The sequence below is a fragment of the Capra hircus genome, chromosome 1, assembly GCF_001704415.2.
Source record: "Capra hircus breed San Clemente chromosome 1, ASM170441v1, whole genome shotgun sequence".
Lineage (NCBI taxonomy): Eukaryota > Metazoa > Chordata > Mammalia > Artiodactyla > Bovidae > Capra > Capra hircus.
Genome location: NC_030808.1, coordinates 25,738,455 through 25,757,765, shown reverse-complemented (window position 1 = coordinate 25,757,765; position 19,311 = coordinate 25,738,455). Strand labels below are relative to the sequence as shown.

Here is a 19,311-nt window from a genome sequence, read left to right as displayed (position 1 = left end):
TTTGTCATCAGGTGGCCAAAGTATTGGAGCTTCAGCTTTAGCTTCAGTCCTTCTAATGAATATTCAGGATTGATTTCCTTTAGGATTGACTGGTTTGATTTCCAAGGGACTCTCAAGAGTCTTCTCTAACCATGCTTCTTCAAAAGCAAGAATTCTTTGGCGTTCAGCCATCTTTGTGGTCCAACTCTCACATCTATATATGACTACTGGAAAAACTATAGCTTTGACTAGACAGACCTTTGTCAGCAAAGTAATGTCTCTGCTTTTTAAGTCAGCAATATTGTTAACCTATTATTATTCTATCCAAACATTCATATTACATTAGTATTTATAGAATCTTTTGTCTTTCAGTCTTTTCTAAAATGTTATTGTTGTTGTTCAGCCACTAAGTTATGTCTGACTCTTTGCAACCCCATGGACTGCAGCACACCAGGCTTCCCTATCCTTCACTGTCTCTTGGAGTTGATCAAACTCCTGTCCATTGAGTCGGTGATGCCATCCAACCCTTTCATTCTATGCCACCCCCTTCTTCTCCTGCCCTCAATCCTTTCCAGCATCAGGGTCTTTTCCGATGAGTCAGCTCTTTGCATCAGGTGGCCAAAGTATTGGCCATGGGGTTGCAAATAGTCAGACATGACTTAGTGACTGAACAACAGGAACCAAATGAATAATTAAAAACTAGTTCAATTACATTTTTTTTCCCTCTCAGAAAAATTGGTCTTTTCATTTTCCTAGAAATCAACCTCTGAAGCTGCTGTGATCTGCATAATTTACTGCACAGATCTTGCATAGTTTACATAGCAGATAAACTTACAGAACTATTGCTATGGTAAAAACGGCCATTTCATTCTGTGGTTAAAACTTCAAGCAAATTTGAAGTAATCTCTGGAGCACAGATTCATTCCTTTAGAGTGTCTTAGCAATTACTACTTCTAAATCATTTTAGTTTTCTTTTAGCCTTCCTTTACACTAGCAATCTTCAAGCTCTAGGAAATGAGATTCATGTTTTTTTTTTCTTTTTGACATACTATATATGTAGGTGTATCATAATCATATCATTATATCTAGGATGACCAATTGCTTTTTTCTGAGACTAGTAATTCAAGATGTGGCTATTTGAGGGACTAAGGAAAATAATGATGAATTTTTCACATGCTCATGTTCTATTTTCTTGCTGTGAAAATGTACAAAACAGATCTATTCGAGTTCTTCAGCTTATTCCATAGAGTAGAACCAACAAAGGTACTTCAAAAGTAAGATTATTTACTTTAAAACTGATGGGGCATAACTGTGAGAAATGATAATAAGGCAATGACTGAGGAACACATAGGCCATCAAAATGATATAGATATATTTAAGAAAGAAAAGAAAGTGAAGTCACTCAGTCATGTCCGACTCTTTGCCACCCCATGGACTGTAGCCTACCAGGCTCCTCCATCCATGGGATTTCCCAGGCAAGAATACTGGAGTGGGTTGCCATTTCCTTCTCCAGGGATCAAACCCAAGTGTCCTGCATTGCAGGCAGACGCTTTACCATCTGAGCCACGAGGGAAGCCCTATTGCATGCCGTTTTATATAAATTATTTTGTTAGCAAATGCCTTTTTGAAAGAATGGTTGAAGTTATCTTTTACTACTAAATGCAATATGCTCTAACAGGTTTTACACTGTTGTGAATTTCATATCAGAATATCTTATTGAGAGACTGTAACAACCACAGTTAAAAAGATTTCCATGTAGTATATATGCTTTATGGTTGAGAACAAAAGTGTAAGCATGACTTTAGTTAAGAAATGCAAGATGAATCATTCTCTGCATAAAACTCTTAATTTGATATGAATGTTCCCTATTTAGGATTTTAAAGTATAATTGGATCATTCATCTATTGAAAACATTTGTCAGAATGCCTATGAAAATAGAGATCTAATTCCCCATGGTAGAATCTGAAGCCCTTCACATCAGGTCATTATTTTCACCTCCATTTTCTTCAACTTTCTAAAGGCTTTTTATTTCTCTTCTGTATCCCAACCACAGAGAAACAATTCTTGATACATTGTCTTGTCTGCATTCTTCCACTCAAATTATTTTGCTCAATTCAGTCTAAATTAACAACAGTCCAACAATTGAACTCTTATTTTATATTAGGTTACAAAGGAAGAAAATCCAGGCCACCCAGTAGTTAGGGTCCAGAGGAGAAACAAACAAGCAGTCAACTGCAATTGTCATTAGAGCTAAGAATTGTGCTTAGGGTGAAATACAAATGAGAATTTATCTGAGGACAAGGACTTCCAAGTCCTCACAGAGGACTGCTACATAAAGCTAATGGATCAGCAGCTTTAATCTTACTTTAGTAAGAGCTTACTAATATTTGCAGTTTTATTCAAGCTGGTTTTAAAATATGAGTTAAAATCAGGGACATAAATAATGAGCAGAATGTCATTCCAAACAGAAAATGAAGCCAGATTGTGGTGTCTATGGAAAACTACAATAGTTTCGTATGTCTGGAGTGAGTGGAGAAGGGAGAGACAGGGCAAATAGTACGAGATGGGGAGAGGGGGCTGAAGAGATATATTTGGTCCAGTTGATAGTGAAATATACTGAAGAGTTTCCATGCCATACTAAAGGGAGTTTATGCATTTTGAACCAGTGGGGAGCATGACTTGATGTCATTAATATTTCCCTCCTTGAAAGATCTCACAGCAGTGTGAAAGATGGCTTGGATGGGATTCAGAATTGAGACCCTGGTGTTGTAGATACAAAGTATTGAACAGATTTTCCCCATTCACTCCCCATTACCTGGAATACCTTCCGTCTTTCAGTTCAATACTTTGGAGTCGTAGGTACGTTTCAAAGCCTGCTCAAATGTTACCTCTCTGTGAAATCTTCCTAGATCTTTTGTCCATCAAAATATTGTCTCTCTCTCCTTCTCTCACTTTCTCTATAATCTTCCTTCTAGCTCTTGCATTAGAATTGATATATTTAGGCTATCTCTTTAACTAATAATGAACATAAAAAGGGATAACTACTCAATAAATATTTGCAGAACTGGATATTTTCAGTAAGTGTTTAAAAGACAGATTAATAATAAAATCTTAAAATAATATATTGATGTAAAAGAGGGAGAGATTTTGGAAACTATGTATGTGAAATTAATTCTAAATCTTGCCAATATTGTAATCATTAAGTTTGTTTCTGTTGTTGCTTCATCAGTTCTCTGGTGTACACTAGCTGTGGAAAGAATTTTCTTTTGTGTCAGATAATTGTTGATTTTAGAAAACAAAGACAAAAGACAAGCGCTTTTTAATTTACTTAGTACATGATGAAGAACATAGGCATGCCTAAAAAGGGATTATGATATTAATGCTTTCTTATAAATTAATTTCTGCTGGGTATTATGATACTTTTTCTTGAAATTAGAGGAAATCTGGATTTCACACCATTATATTCTCCCTAGGCTGCCTTACTCTGAAGCATTTTCTTCTAAAATTGAAGGGTAAAAACAAGTATTTAGGACTCTACTGACTTATGGTAACTATCAACTGTAATATTCTCCAGTGTTAAATTTTTCTGCCTTCACTTTGTAAAACAGAATAATTACTTTATATAAGTATTTTAGACATATTTTTCCAAGGTGTATTAGTTCCATACTTAGAAGTGATTAATATTTATGAGTTTTTACAGATGACTTTTTATTAAAGTATAGTTGATTTATAATGTGTTAATTTCTGCTGTTCAGTAAAGGATTGAGTTATACATATATATGCATTATTTTTTATATTCTTTACCATTATGATTTATCTCGGGATATTGAATATAGTTATGTGTATACATTGTAGGCCTTTGTTGTTTATCCGTTTTATACATAATTGCTTGTGTCTGCTAACCCCAAACTCCCAGTCTACCCCTCCCCTACTCCCCCCCACCTTGGGAAACACAAGTCTGTTCTCTATGTCTGTGAATCTGTTTCTGTTTCACAGGTAGAATTTCACAGATAGTTTTGCTTGTGTCATATTTTAGATTCCATATATAAGTGATATCATATGATATTTGTCTTTCTTTTTTTTTTTCTTTTTTGACTTAGTCTGATAATCTCTAGTTCCATACATGTTGCTGGAAAGGGCATTATTTCATTTATTTTTCTTTTTTTATCTGAGTATATTCCATCATACATATGTACTACATCTTTGTTCTTTGTCTATTCATTTGTTGATGGACATGTGTTAGCTTTGTGAACATGCTGCTATGGACATAAGTGTGCATTTATCTTTTTGGATTATAGTTTTGTCTGTATATAGGCCCAGGAGTGGGATTACTGGATCATATGGTAATTCTATCTTTAGTTTTTAAAATATTTGTGAATTATTATTTCACAGGCATGCCTAACCAAAACATTCTTAATGTATTGTTTCTAAAAAATATTTCAAAAACACAAATTCATTTTTTCTTTCACCCATCTAAGCATTAAGACACTGATGATATAGATGTGGAAAACTGAACAGATTTTTTCGTTTACTCATCTGTCTTTCAGTTCAATCTGTTGGTAGCCTTGCTGTCCTAATGACCTACCTAGGTTCTAAGCTTCTTGCATCTGCAGTGACTTACTAACTGACACTGAAGTTAGTGATTTCATAGCCATTTCAAATATTAAAAAAGAGTTGCAGGCGTCATTAGAATTCACCCAATAAATGAATTATTTTCAACTGCTGGTTATTAAATCAAGCAGCAACCACAGGAGCCAAGATCCTTGGCTTGAAAGGGAAAAAAATAACCTAAATCACTGAAAATCTTTATACATAGCTAAATATTTTATCTTAATTTAAATGAAAATGAAGGATTCTGATCCACATAGTGTAAGTGAATGCATGATTATAATTTGGGGGGGCGGGGGAGGAAATAACTTAACTGTCCCTCTTTCCTACAAAATTGAAAATGAACTATTGAGTTCCTTTCACTGGCTTCTACATGGATGGTTAAGAATTCACATCAAGAAATTTGACATCTATACTTGAAGTACAAATTGCCATAGGTCAGAATATTTTATTAAATACAGATAAAAAGATTTTACTATATACATATTGCATTTTTTAAAATTATCCATATTAGATTTAAAGAATACCATATTTTAATATTACACATTTAAATTTCTAAAAGTGCATTAAGGGAGGAAGACATTGTTTTGTAATGAATTAAAAAAATATACTACTATGTTACTGTTAATACTAATTGGAATTGATATTTTGGTTGGCAATATCCAGAGCCTTAGAAGATCAAGACTCTTGAAGTTGGATATGTCTTTGACTCATAAATTATCCTTCCAAGAGTAAAAAGGAAAGAATAAAAGACAGATATTTAAATTATGGTACATTGATATCATTAAATATTAAAAATTTTATTTAAAAGACATGTATAAATAGTTTATACAACATGATGTAAAATAAAACATGAGTCATAAAGAGATAGATAGAAAATAGATATTCCAAACTTATGTCTGTACATTATATTAACATTTATTTCAAAGACTGGAAGTTTAATAGTAATAATGTTTATGAGGCTTTATTTTTTATTTTTACTTTTAATATTATTCAAATTTGCTACACAAGCATATGATTTTATTTAAGTGTAACATATATATTTATTGAAGTATGACATATATGAAAGTATACAAATCCCAAGTGTATAATTCAATGACTTTTTCACAGTAAACACAGTTTGTGTATTCAATAAACAGAACTTCAATAGTTCCCCAGAAGTGCCTCTCATGCCCCACTCTAATTACTAACTCCACTAAACATAAGAACTACCTTAATGTTTATCACTGTAGATGACTTTTGCTGCTTCTGCATGTTATAGAAATGAAATCATACAGTATATATAAACTCAACATTATGTGTGGGTGTGAGTTGTCCATGTTGTTGTATGCAGTATTTTATTGTATGAATGTAGCCAAACTTATGCATTTTACTGTTATTAATCATTTGTGCGCTTTTTGTTGTTGTCCTGTCACTAAGCTATGTCTAACTCTTTACAACCCTATAGATTGTAGCAAGCCAGGTTCTGCTGTTCTTCACTGTCTCCTGAGGCTTGCACAAATTCATGTCCACTGAGTTAGTAATGCCCTCCAACCATCTCATCCTCTGCTGCCCTCTTCTCCTTTTGCCTTCAATCTTTCCCAGCATCAGGATCTTTTCCAGTGAATTGGCTCTTTGCATCAGGTCGCCAAACTGTTGGAGCTTCAACTTCAGCTTCAGCATCAGTCCTTCCAATGAATATTCAGGACTGATTTCCTTTAGGATTGACTGGTTTGGTCTCCTTGCAGTCCAATGGACTCTCGGAGTCTTCTCCAGCACCAGAATTCGAAAGCATCAATTCTTTACCTCTCAGCCTTCTTTATGGTCCAACTCTTACATCCATACGTGACTACTTGGAAAAACCATAGCTTTGACTATATGAACCTTTGTTGGCAAAGTCAAGTCTCTGCTTTTTAATTCACTGTCTAGATTTGTCATAGCTTTTCTTCTAAGGAGCAACTGTCTTTTAATTTTGTGACTGCAGTCACTGTCCACAGTGATTTTGGAGCCCAAGAAAAGAAAATCTGTCACTGCTTCTACTTTTCCCCCATCTATTTATCATGAAGTGATGGGACTGGATGCCATAATCTTAATTTTCTGAATGTTGAGTTTTAAGCCAGCTTTTCATTCTCCTCTTTCACAGTCATCAAGAAGCTCTTTAGTTCCTCTTCACTTTCTGCCATTAGAGTGGTATCATTTGCATAACTGAGGTTGTTGAAATTTCTCCCAGAAATCTTGATTTTAGCTTGTGATTCATCCAGCCCAGCATTTGCACAATGTACTCCACATATATGTTAGTTTGGGCCTGTTAGCAATCTAGCTTCTTATGAACATACGTGCAAATTTATTTTGATTAACTTATGTATAAATTCCAACAGGGAATATACTTTTTAAGTCATAGGATGTGTCTGTGACCAGCTTTGATAATTCTTATGCTACTTTTTGTCAGTAAAAGTGAGTGGAAAGGAGGGAAGGGAAGGATAGAAAAGGGAAGAGAAGGAGGGGGAGAAGGAGGAAGGACCAGAAGCTGTTACCTATGCAGACATTTGATATTTATATTACCTTGGGCAGAATTAACAGGTCATTGACCCCTGGCTTATCATTTATCTCAGTCTCTCATCTGGTCTTTCTTTCCTGATAAATTGAATAAAGCTGATGGCCTTTTATTCGTATCTTTTAATATATCAGCTTTCTTTGCTCTCAGTCTTGATCAATCTGATCTCACTTTGACTTTTACAAGCAGTAACTAACACGAATGGAGAAGTCTGTGCCAATGTTATGATTTAGAGATTAATGATGACATATAGGTTAGTCATTATATTGCAGACTTCAAATGCACAAAGTTAGTGTCTTTATACTAAGACACATCAAGAATCTAGAATAAGAAAACTCAAGAGATTTACCTAATCAGAAAATCAGGGTACAAGACAAAAAAGGTGATACCAATATGCCTAATAAGAGAGAAAAATAAACACTAAAAATCACACTAAGGGCATGGGATAAAATTTTAATTTTGAAAGCTAATTGTATAACCCCAAATGCTAAAACCATCTTTTTATAACTACCCTGACTTTTCAGAATGATTCTTCTGATACCAGGAAACTCAGCCTGAAGTTTTTGGAATGATCAAAATTAAGAACATGATCTTCGTTTTTGTTGGCCCAGATATCTGCTTTAACACTTCAAACACTCTTTTAAAATATCTCACACTGTATCAAAAATAACTTTCCTTAGCCACAAAGAAATCTGAGAGCTCTGTCAGTCAGCAAGCCCACATGTAAGTGAGAAAGAAATGTGCCGCCTAGTTTACATGACAACCTACAGATCAAAGCAAAATAAATAAATAACATTGAGTTGACTAAGTCTTCTAGTTCTTTGGGAATACACACTGGATATAAATACATTGAAATGAAACACTGAAGACACTGTAACTATCCATGTTGAAATTTGATAGAAAATATAAGTCCCTGGCTAAGGGGACTTATAATTTTTAATATAAAATGTTAATGTTCATCAAAAAGTACAAACCAAACATAGTACAGATTGGTAGACTAAAAATAAAAAGATTTACCCATTGTTGTAGAGATATATAATTGCTTTGAAGGATAACAGTTTTCTAAATGCAGGCTAACCACAGTTCATCTGTTTCATTTAATATTTTTAAAGTGGCATCTTATTCATTAGCACATATTATTAACTTAGTTCAAATGAAATCATCATCTATAAGAGAATATTAAAAGTAAGTTTTTTGTGTGTTTTTTAAACTGAGAAATTCTTATCTTTTCTTTACAATGGTCCAATATATTTTCCTGAAATATAGATTTTTTTTAAACTTTCATGCTAAGTTTTACCTCTACAGTGGCTGAACTCACCATGAGTTCTGATTTGCACAATAGTTTCTTCATTTCTTTAGGCTTCAGACTTTAGAATTAATCAGCTTTTTAAAAGTAGTATTTTAAGGAGGAATCTCCTCCCCTCAGAAAATAAGCTCAGGAAAGTAGTAAAAGTTATGTCAAGGAGAGTTCAATTATCTTATATTCACTCTACTCTTGGCCTACTTAGGAGCTCTCAAAAGAAGGGCAACCCTCTGATACAAGTTTAACAAGAAGTTTGTTCCATTTAAGAAGACATTCACAGTGTCAGGAAGCCAGAATTTTATTATAGGATGCTTTCATTCAAATTCCTTTATTCAATTTGTTCAGTATTTTACACAAGTTAAATTATTATTGTTCCTTCTAGAGGCTCAATAGTGTCAGTGGTTACTATAATTCTGTGTATGTATTGTCATTCCTAAGTGGATTTAACCTCAAGTGCTATAAAAATTATTTTTTGTATCTAAATAGAAGAATAAACTTGAAGAAGAATGTGTCTGCCACTCTCCTCAAAATTAATAGGAGGTATTCCAGATTTTAAGAGGAAAATAATATATGTATGATTCAAAACATATTTTTTTCTTTACTATAATTTATTGAGATCTTTGAAATAGATTTAGGTCTAGAAAATTGTTCCATTGACATTTTTAATTATTTTTTATTGGAGTATAGTTGCTTTACAATGTTGTGTTAGTTTCCGCTGTACAGCAAAGTGAAGCAATGATATGCATACATATGTCCATTTTTAAAAAATTTTATTCCCATTTAGATCACCACGGATCATTCAGTAGGGTTCCCTGTGCTAAACTATAGGTTTTCATTAGTTATCTATGAAACTAATTAGTTTTATACACAGTAGTATAAATATGTCAATCCGAATCTCCCAATTTTCCCCACTCATTCCTTCCCTCTTAGTAATCATAACTTTTTTCTCTATTCATCTGCAAATCTATTTCTACTTTGCCAGTAAGTTCACCTGTACCATTTTTATAGATTACACATATAGACAATATTATATTTGTTTTTCTCTTTCTGACCTACTTCATTCTGTATGACAATCTCTAGGTTCATCCATGTCTCTGCAAATGGCACTCTTTCCTTTTTATGGCTGAGTAATATTCTATTGTTGGCTTCCCTGGTAGCTCAGCAGTAAAGAATTCACCTGACAATTCAGGAGATACAAGTTTGATCCCTGGGTTGGGAAGATCCCCTGGAGGAGGAAATGGCAACCACTCCAGTGTTCTTGCCTGGAAAATTCCATGGACAGAAGAACCTGGAAGGCTACAGTCCACAAAGAGTTGGACATGACTTAGCAACTGAACAACAAAAATATTTCATTTTATATAGGTACCACATCTTTATCCATTCCTTTGCCAAAGGACGTTTAGGTTGCTTCCATGCGTGGCTATTGTAAATAGTGCTGCAGTGAACACCAGAGTGCATGCCTCCTTTTGAATTATGGTTTTCTCTGAATATATGCCTAGGAGTGAGAGAAATTGAGGAAATATTCCCATTTACCATCACACCAAATAGCACAACATGCCTCAGAATAAACATATCTAGGGAGACAAAAGGCCTATATTCAGAAAACTAAGATATTGGAGAAAGAAATCAAAGATGACACAAACAGATGAAGAGATATACCATGTTCTTAGAAGAATCAGTATTATAAAATGACTTTACTACCAAAAGCAATCTACAGTTTCAATGTAATCTCTATCACATTTCCAGTGGTATTTTTCACAGAATTAGAACAAAAAATTCGCAATTTTTATCAAAACACAAAAGACCACAAATAGTCTAAAGTGATATTGAAAAAAGGAAAACCAAACTGGAGGAATCAGGCTACCATATGACCCAGCAGTCAAAACATTTTTAAAAACAATAAAAAATATTACTGTAATGATTTTATTTTGCCTAACTTTAATTTTTAGAATATATTTTTAGGAAAAATTTTAGATTTAATATCGAAGAGAGTGCTTATTCTCTGCATTTCAAAGCCAGTATAATAATGCATAGCCTATTTAAATTATACATGTATTGATAATAATTAATCAATCAGAATGCCATTAATGAACCCTGGTTCATTATAAATATTTTAACATTCATCTTTTTAAAAAGTACGTGGTTCAGTAAGCAGTGTAGCAGTAATTAGAAAATTTTTGGAGGGAAATATGTTTTGAGAGATGGACATTGAACAAGTATGCTCTTGTTTCTCTTACTCAGACTGTGACTGGAGCTAGAGGCGGTCATTAGTAAGCATCCAAAAATTCTCTGCCATAGAATTGAGCAATTCAAAATAGTTGTCTGGTTTTCTCACATCAGCTATTTTATTTCCTAACATATTTCAAAGTGTATCAAGATTAGGACTGTGTACTAAGTATATGAAATATTTTTCAGAGTAGAAAATTATCAAATTAGTAGGATGATTTAATCTCCATTTAGGTGTGAAATCCCTTCAGACAGTTAAATGTTCTGAAGTTTATTTCCTACTCTTTTGACAAAGTTATCTCAACCCATTTCACACAGAACCCATAAAAATATTTATATAGCCATCAGGAATAAAGTGGAGAGAACTTGGAGTATCTATATGCAATTTGGTAAATATATATATATAATCTTGATATTATTAAGATAAAGATAAAATATAAAACATAGACTGGCAATTCATTTCTTACATGATAGTATACATGTTTCAGTGCCATTCTCCCAAATCATCCCACCCTCACCCTCTCCCTCAGAGTCCAAAAGTCCGTTCTATACATCTGTGTCTCCTTTGTTGTCTCGCATATAGGGTTATCATTACCATCTTTCTAAATTCCATATATATGTGTTAGTATACTGTATTGGTGTTTTTCTTTCTGGCTTACTTCACTCTGTATAATAGGCTCCAGTTTCATCCACCTCATTAGAACTGATTCAAATGTATTCGTTTTAATGGCTAAGTAATACTCCTTTGTGTATATGTACCACAGCTTTCTTATCCATTCATCTGCTGATGGACATCTAGGTTGTTTCGATACAGGATACAGGATGCTTGGAGCTGGTGCACAGGGATGATCCAGAGAGATGATACGGGGTGGGAGGTGGAAGGGGGGTTCAGGATTGGGAACTCATGTACACCTGTGGCAGATTCATGTCAACATATGGAAGAACCAATACAGTATTATAAAGCAAAATAAAGTAAAAATTAAAATTAAAAAAAAAAAGAAAACTGCTCTTCTAGAAAGAGTTAGTAGAAGCAGAATGAGATGCTCTTGGAAGAAGTGCCTAGTAGTTTCGATAAGGAACCAGAGAAATCTTTCTGAACAGTTGGAAAGCTTTCAACATTAAAAGAGATAAATGCCATTTCAACATTTGGGAACTTACAGATTCAAACCTAGTGACACTTACCTCTTACCAACTGCCCAGTGAATTAACAAAGTCCATACTGAGGGTATAGAAAATATTTAAAAGTGTGTACAAGAATGAATGTATTTAATATCACTGGACTGTATACCTAAAGTGGTTATAATTGTCCATTTCTTTTCTCTTTTTAATTAATTTTTATTGGAGTGTAGTTGCTTTATAATGCTGTGTTAGCTTCTGCTGTACAGAAAAATGAATCAGCCATATGTATACATATGTTCCCTCTTTCCTTCCAGTTTCAATCACCATAGTGCCTTGAAAATTGGTCAGTTACATCTTATATATTTTTTTCTACAATAAAAACACAGGGGTGAAAGTGTGTATAGGAAGGTGAAATGTGGAATATGGAAGGGATAACTGTTATTATACACCTAAGATAAAAGGTTTTTTCCTGTTGTTAAAAAAAAACAAAACCTTAAAACATTAGAGAATTGCTAATATTGAAATTTTATAAACTGTACAAATAAATATTTTCCTTTTTCATGACAAATGAGCTTACTTTTTAAAATATATTTTAGTATGAATTATACATCCTTGAATTAGCCATGAGAAATTCTAGATACTTTTTGATAATGATCTTTCCAAACTATCATACTCACTATGGACAAACATTGAATGAATCAGTAAATGGTAGCAAAATGTAGTTGATTTATAATGTCCTGTTAATTTCCAGTGTACAGCACACTGATGATATGTATGTATGTATCAGTTCAGTCGCTCAGTCATGTTCGACTCTGCGACCCCATGAATCCCAGCACGCCAGGCCTCCCTGTCCATCACCATCTCCCGGAGTTCACTCAGACTCACATCCATCGAGTCAGTGATGCCATCCAGCCATCTCATCCTCTGTCGTCCCCTTCTTCTCCTGCCCCCAATCCCTCCCAGTATCAGAGTTTTTTCCACTGAGTATACAAATATATATAAGCCAAAATATTATACATAATAGAATGATCAAGATAGTTTAAGATTAATTTTTGAAAGCTTCTTGACTTATAGTCTTTTAATGAGTTATTCAATGTTTTTTTACTTTTGTAATATGATAGAAAACTTTTAATCCCTACAAATTATAATTATTAATTTAAAAATTGCATCACACATTAAACTTTGACTAATTGTGAATATCAAATGACAATATGGAAGTAACAGAAAAAAAAAAGTAAAGGGGGAAAAAGAAAAAAGAAAGAAAAATATACCAATTAAGAAAGTCTACAAAGCAATTACAGGAGCATCTGGCATGTAATAACAATAATGAAATAATCATTCATATCTTGTATTTAAGAATAAAAATTAGATAAGAACAAAGTAAATCGAAAGAATGCTATATAGTTTGCTAAAATGCTTGCAAAAAAGACTTCCGAGTAAAAAGTATCGAAGCTAACAGACACAATTCAATAAGAATTGATGCTATATGGATAGTTCAGAGAAATATTTGACCCCTAAAGTGTTTATTTTTTAATGGCCACCGCAATATTTATTGGGATGTTGCCAACAAAATTTTGTGACTCCAAACTGCATAGTTCATGAATTCAGTGCCAATAGGCTGTTTTGTAATTTGGTACAAGGAGCTACCTTTCTTAGCTGGATGTACATCAACCCTGATTCTTTTACCCCCTCAAGCTGCTGAATTGACCTCTATCAATAACTGTAAAGTAGAATAGACTTTGTAGCTTTCAGGACTCTCTCTCATGAGTCAAATTCTCTGACCATGAACCTGAGGACTGTGATGAGCTTGGACTTTGAGCAGGTCTGGCTTAATATCCTGGCTCAGGAAGCAACATCATAGACATAACCATAAACTTTGTAAATATAGCTTGTTTGTGACATTTTGTTTTAGGGTGAACTAAAGTCTCCAGTTATTGCTTAGATTTTAGCTTATGGGAGTGTATATAGGCCCTCAGAAGACAGCATTAATATTTCCTCATTACTTTATGTAGTAACTTGGCATGTATGTATTCCTGTTTTCATTCTTTAATGTCAGGTTCAGTTCAGTTCAGTCGCTCAGTCATGTTCAACTCTTTGTGAACCCATGAACCGCAGCACGCCAGGCCTCCCTGTCCATCACCAACTCCCAGAGTCCACCCAAACCCATGTCCATTGTGTTGGTGATGCCATCCAACCATTTCATCCTCTGTTGTCCCCTTCTCCTCCTGCCCTCAATCTTTCCCAGCATCAGGGTCTCTTGAAATGAGTCAGCTGTCTGCATCAGGTGGCCAAAGTATTGGAGTTTCAGTTTCAACGTCAGTCCCTCCAATGAACACCCTGGACTGATCTTCTTTAGGGTGAACTGGTTGGACTTCCTTGCAGTCCAAGGAACTCTCAAGAGTCTTCTCCAACACCACAGTTCAGAAGCACCAATTCTTCGGGGCTCAGCTTTCTTTATAGTCCAACTCTCACATCCATACATGACTACTGGAAAAACCATAGCCTTGACTAGATGGACCTTTGTTGACAAAGTAATGTCTCTTCTCTTTAATATGCTGTCTAGGTTGGTCATAACTTTCCTTCCAAGGAGCAAGCCTCTTTTAATTTCATGGCTGCAAATACCATCTGCAGTGATTTTGGAGCCCTGAAAAATAAAGTCAGCCACTGTTTCCACTCTTTCCCCATCTATTTGCCATGAAGTGATGGGACCAGATGCCATGATCTTAGTTTTCTGAATGTCAGGTTATTGAAACATAAAAGGCCACTCTTTATAATCATATATTTCCATGAGTTTAAAAAAATAAACTAATGTGATGATCACCAGAATGAAGACAGAATAGTTCCATTACCACAAAAGGTTTCTTTATGTCCTTTTGTCGTCAATTTCCCTGGTAAACTTAAATCAGATAGATTTCTGTCCCTATACTTTGACCTTTTCTAGAACATCAATAAAGTCAGGTTTTATAATGAGTAGCTCTTTCTTTCTTCCTGGATTCTTTCATTTAGTGTAATGCTTTTGAGATTCATTCTAACCTAGAAAATCTGGCCATTGGATTGCCTTCCCTAAACATGATGTCCTACTGTCTTTTCACTTACTGGTTAGATACACATTAAGAATAATAGAGTTCATCACTCTAAAGAAAAATTAACGAATTCTAAAAATTTGTTCTTAAGGCATTTTGTGCAGAACATAAACTGAAAAATTTAGCATTCAAGAACTTGAAAAAAATGTCATTAGTATATGCACCCAATAACTATTCTTATGTACAAGTTGCCCGATTTTTTCTGCATTTACACAATCCCCTTGCCAAAGAGAAATTGTTTTCCTTACACTGATATAAGTTTAGATTGAATTGTTGATGTTCAGTCACTCAGTTGTGTTCAACTCTTTGCGACCCCATGGACTGCAGCAAGCCAGGCTTCCTAGTCCTTCACCGGAGTTTGCTCAAACTCATGTCCATTGAGTTGGTAATGCCATCCAACCATCTCGTTGAACTGAATGTAAAGGGTCTACAATGATAATCAAAAAGGAAGTTAATTTCAGTCTTTGAGAATAAGAAATGACATTGAAAGACTCCAATGCACAAACAAAATTCTATTTATTGTGAGAAAGATATAGAACCTGATGTTTTTATCATATAAAAGGAGAAGGACATAATAGAATAATTAAAATAGACTTTATATTTTTATTTGCAGATTACATTACATAAAAGTCCTCATGACATTTGACAGATACTAAATAGTTTGGAACCTTTATGTTGCTCAGTTGTTATATTTTTATTAATTATTTTGGAAAAAAATTAAGGTCTATTTTTTGACAGTGTGAATAAAACCACTTAAAAAGAATTTTTCTCAAGCTTCATTTATGGTTTTTGTGTCCTTTGAAAGTGAAAGTGTTAATTGCTTAGTCATGTCCAACTCTGTGAGGCCATCAGCTGTAGCCCACCAGGCTCCTCTGTCCATGGAATTCTTCAGGCAAGAATACTGGAGTGGGTTGCCATTCCCTTCTCCAATGAATCTTCCCAACCCAGGGGTCGAACCTGGGTATCCTGTATTTCAGGCAGATTCTTTACCATCTGAGCCACCAGGGAAACCCTTCTTGTCATTTGGTTGACTGCAGAGAGAGAGAGAATAAAATGGATCCAACAGACGTGGCTGTTATCACATTTTTGGAGATAGGCCTGATAGAAATAGATGAAGAAAGGAGAGAAGTAATCATCATGTTGGTGTCTAAAGGGCCTGGGCTTATTCTATTATGTATATTGTTTATGTTAAGTCACAGTATATAAAAAGGCATCACATCTTCTCTCCCACTTTCACGTTTTTATCAGGTGGTGATGCAGTGCTATTTTTTACCCTTACTGATTTTTTAAAACATTCAGAGAGAAAATTCAGATATGTGCTTATATAATGCACAGTATACCTAGATTGAAATTGTATCAACTGTGGCAACTGTTTACCTCCTCAATTCATTCTAGATACTAAATAAATGTAGCAAAATAGGGGGGCGCCCTGCCCAGATTTCTGTAAATATTCCTCAAGTGATTTTTAAATCTCTGTGAAGATTAAAAATTTTCTTTGAGAATGGCTGAAGCTACAGTGTGGCAAGAAAACAAAATATATACAGTTATCAGGGCAGAGCAGAGTGTATCAACAAGTAACATAGTGTGGAAGCCAGATTTTTATTTCCAATTTTCTCTCTACCCAGACTGAGGCTAGGAACATGATCTCTCAGTCTTCTGGTCTGGCCTGCATCACTCAAATTTTAGAAACTCTTGAGTGTGTATGTGCACGTGTGTGTGTTTGTGTGAGTCCCACGCTGTTTTTATTCTATGCTTTTATGAGTAATGGTCTTTACTGTTTTGGTGTATTTCAAGTTTTTTTCTTTTAGTAAACTTACATAAAAGTTTGCATCTTTCTTGGATTTGCTGTGTGTGTGTGTGTGTGTGTGTGTGTGTGTGTGTGTGTGTGTGTGTGTCTATTTATTTGGTGCCAACCAGGGAAAATCTGGAATCTCTAAACACCTTTTGACTTCTCCACCTCTATTTCTGCTACATTGTACTATTGTGGGACAAGCTGAAAAGAATCCAAAATCTTGAACTATCATGACATTTTCAATATTTCCCCTAGCTTTCATAGATCTAAGATGTTTTATCATTCTGTGCTTAGTGTCATATAAAGCATACTATGCTGTGCTTGTGCTGTGCTTGTCATATAAAGGATACTGTGCTGTGCACGTCCTTGAGAGATGAGCACAACTACAGCCTGTCCATTCATGAGCTTGGTCCTCCGGAAGAAGAGAGTACCTGTGTCGGTGATGTCCAGCCCGCAGACCTTCTAGGTGTTCCTGCAGCTCACCCTGAATTCTCGGGGCTGCTTCCATGCCTGCATCTCATACCAAAAGCAGACAATCAACCATGGTGAATTTGACATCATTGTCCTAAGTGAGAACAAGAGGAATAACGTTGAATGCAACGTGTCCACCTCAGGAGTGAGCATTTACTTTGAAGCTTATCTGTATAATGCTGCCAACTGCACCAGCGTGCCGTGGCACCTCCCACCCATGCACACAAGCTCTGCCCAGCGCCGGCCCTCCACGGCTCTGGAGGAGGAAGATGAAGACTCACCCTCTGAGTGTCACACCCCTGAGAAGGTGGAGAAACCGAAGAACCTGTAGTGCTACGTGTCACCAGAGCAATTCTCAGAGGCGTTTCACCTGAAAATCATTCCCTGGCACCTTTACACTTTCCGGGTGTGCCCTGGAACCAAATTTTCACACCTTGGCTCTGACCCTGTCCATAAGCTGCTCACCCTTGTAGTGGATGATGGCATTCAGCCTCCTGTGGAGCTCATCTGTAAGGAGAGGAACATCTCAGCAGCTACGTTCATCCACTCCATAAGAACATAGGAGGATCCGAGACCCTTCAGGACAAGGTGAACTCTTCCCATTGAGAGCTTCGGCGGGTATATATGAAAAGACCACGTTCTAAAGTCACCCTGAAGGTCAGCAGACATGCCTTGTTGGAATTGTCTCTGAAAGCCACTCAGAATTTCTCCATCTCAGATTGGAGCAAGAACTTTGAAGTGGTTTTTCAGGATGAAGAAGCTCCGGACTGAGAAGGGCCTCACTGGGAATGGTTTGAATTAACCTGCAAAGCACTATTTGACACCACCAATCAGCTCTTCACCCGATTCAGTGACACCAACCAAACACTAGTGCACCCCAACCCTAATTGTCCCACTCATCTGCTCCTAAAGATGTGTGAGTTTGCAGGGCACTTGGTGGGCAAGTGTCTCTATGAGTCCTGTCTAGAAGGAGCCTACAAGCAGTTGGTCTGAGCTTGCTTCACCTGTTCTTTCTTGGCCCAAATCATAGTACTAAATATGCATTACAAGTACTTTCAAACAGGTGACCCAGAATTCTACAAATCTAAAGTTTGTTTCATCCTCAACAATGACATGAGTGGGATGAAGCTGGTCTTTGCAGAAGAGAAATTTAATAAATCAGGTCAATTGGATAAGGTCAGAGAAGATTCCCTGAGAGACCCGCTTCAGAAACAGTAGTGAGTAGAATACAGCAAGGAGAAGGAAATGGCAACCCACTCCTGTATTCTTGCCTGTAGAATCCCAGGAACAGAGGAGCCTCCTGGGCTACTGTCTACAGGGTCGCACAGAGTCAGACACAACTGAGTGACTAAGCACAGCACTGCTGTTGATGCTAAGTCACTTTAGTTGTGTCCAACTCTGTGCGATCCCATGGACTGTAACACACCAGGCTCCTCTGTCCCTGGGGATTCTTCAGACAAGAATACTAGAGCGGGCTGCCATGCCCTCCTCCAAGGGAATCTTCCCAACCCAGGGATCAAACCCAGGTCTCCTGTATTGCAGGCAGATTATTTACTCTCTGAACCACCAGGGAAGCCCAAGAATGCTGGAATGGGTAACCTATTCCTTCTCCAGGGGAACTTGTCAACCCAGCAATCAAACTGGGGTCTCCTGCTTTGCAGGTGGATTCCTGACCAGCTGAGCTACCCGGGAACACCCCATATAAAGGAAACTTGTTTACAAAACAATTTTGATAGCCTCTTGAATAGACCGGTTAAAATTGTTTGTCATTAAATTGCTTCCTGTGCTATATAGCAGGTCCCACTAGCTATCTGTTTAACACACGGTAGTGTGTATATGTCAATCCCAATCTCCCAGTTCATCCTCCCTGCCCCAATGTGTCCTATATCTGCATCTATCTTGATGCCCTGCAAGTAGATTCATCTTTACTGTTTTTCTAGATTCCACATATATGTGGTAATGCACGATAATTATTTTTCTCTCTCTTCTTTATAGCACAGGAAGCTCAATTTGGTGCTTTGTGGTGACCTAGATGGGTGGGATGGGCTGGGAGAATGGAGATCCAAGAGGGAAGGGACGTATGCACATGTATAGCTGATTCACTTTGCTCTATAGCAGAAAAAAAACACAATACTGTAAAGAAATTATACTCCAATAATTTTTTTTAATAATAGCTTCTGTGTTATCAAGGAAGCAT

At 35.9% G+C, this 19,311-nt stretch overlaps 1 protein-coding gene and 1 pseudogene across 1 annotated transcript in view; both read left to right on the top strand.

The window, feature by feature from the left end:
* Nucleotides 1–19,311, top strand: part of ROBO1 (roundabout guidance receptor 1) — a 1,116,119-nt gene that overhangs the window by 162,564 nt on the left and 934,244 nt on the right. The gene's annotated exons all lie outside the window — the stretch shown is intronic.
* LOC102185221 lies at nucleotides 16,956–18,332 on the top strand (annotated as a pseudogene).